We start from the raw sequence: 1,174 nt of genomic DNA, 5'->3' as shown, positions 1-1,174 counted from the left end.
AAGGTACCACAGCCATCCTCAGCAGCAGTGAGGTCCCGAGCTCCTCCGATGATCAAGATGGCCGACTGAGCTCCCATCAGGGAAGCCAACGCAGCAAGCTTTTCTAGGAGACTGGCAGTGCACCATCTTCCCCTCCGTAGCCAGGAAGCGATGCTCAGAGTGAGGCCCAGAGCTCCCCAAAGTGAACCGAAGCTATTCTCAGTGCCAACAAGGCCCCGAGCTCCTCGGAGGATGAAAACAGCCAAGTTCGTCAGGAAAGCCAGCATGACGAGCTCCTCCAACAGAACCAACAGCTCCTCACAGCTTCTACCAGCTCCAACAGCCTCTCTCAGCTCCCAACAGCCTCCTTCTCCTTCTCCAGTTTTGCCTCTTATGCTGCTGGCAACCGTCCCCAGGTGGGCCTTGCACACCCAGCGCCACGCTTGCTCAGTTCAGCTGGGGGTGGTAAGTCACCACTAGTGGTCAGTCCACTAAACTGGTTTCCAGCTTACGGAGGCACTAACTGGTCTGTGGCTGTATTGCTCCGATTTCTCCTACCTCCGCCCGCAAACATCTCCTCTAGTTCCCGCCTTCCGCTGCAAGGAAGGAGCCTTGTGACTCGGCCGGGACCACCTGGAAACACACGCTGCTCTCCGCACCTGAAGACGCTTCACGCAGTCACACCTGCAGAGTGCCGGGTCCGTGGGTCTGGACGCGGCGTCTTCGGCGGCCTCCCCAGTCCCTGTGCCCACTTACCCAGCCGGCTTCAGAAGCCCGGACTTTGTTTGCTATCATCCTCAAACATATAAGGAGATGGATAACCCGTCTAAGGTGAAATCAGGAAGAGTAAACGGGCAGCGTTTAAAACTCCCGAGGTAAGAGAAAGGAATAGAAGTTGAGCGTATCCAAAGACTTGAGTTTTACCCACAGCGCTCTTTTTTCAGTTTATGAAGATCTAAAGCAAATCTGCAAAGTACCAACAGTCAGGAGTGGCGGGGACGGTGCGCGTGTCGCGCTCTGTTTTCTCCAAGGGACGGCTGGTCTGCGTGGAAGACCCGGGGCGCTGGCGGGACACCTGGCCGGACACCTGCCCCAGCATCTGGCCCGGCACCTGGCCCTCGTCCCCAGGCGCCGGCTGGGAGGCGGGACCGCGGCTCCGCGCGTGCGCAGATCCGCACCGTCCGGCGGCTCCCGC

Source organism: Chinchilla lanigera, unplaced genomic scaffold (assembly GCF_000276665.1).
Source record: "Chinchilla lanigera isolate Chin_1 unplaced genomic scaffold, ChiLan1.0 scaffold00092, whole genome shotgun sequence".
NCBI classification, from domain to species: Eukaryota; Metazoa; Chordata; class Mammalia; order Rodentia; family Chinchillidae; genus Chinchilla; species Chinchilla lanigera.
Note: the sequence above shows the minus strand (reverse complement) of the source record.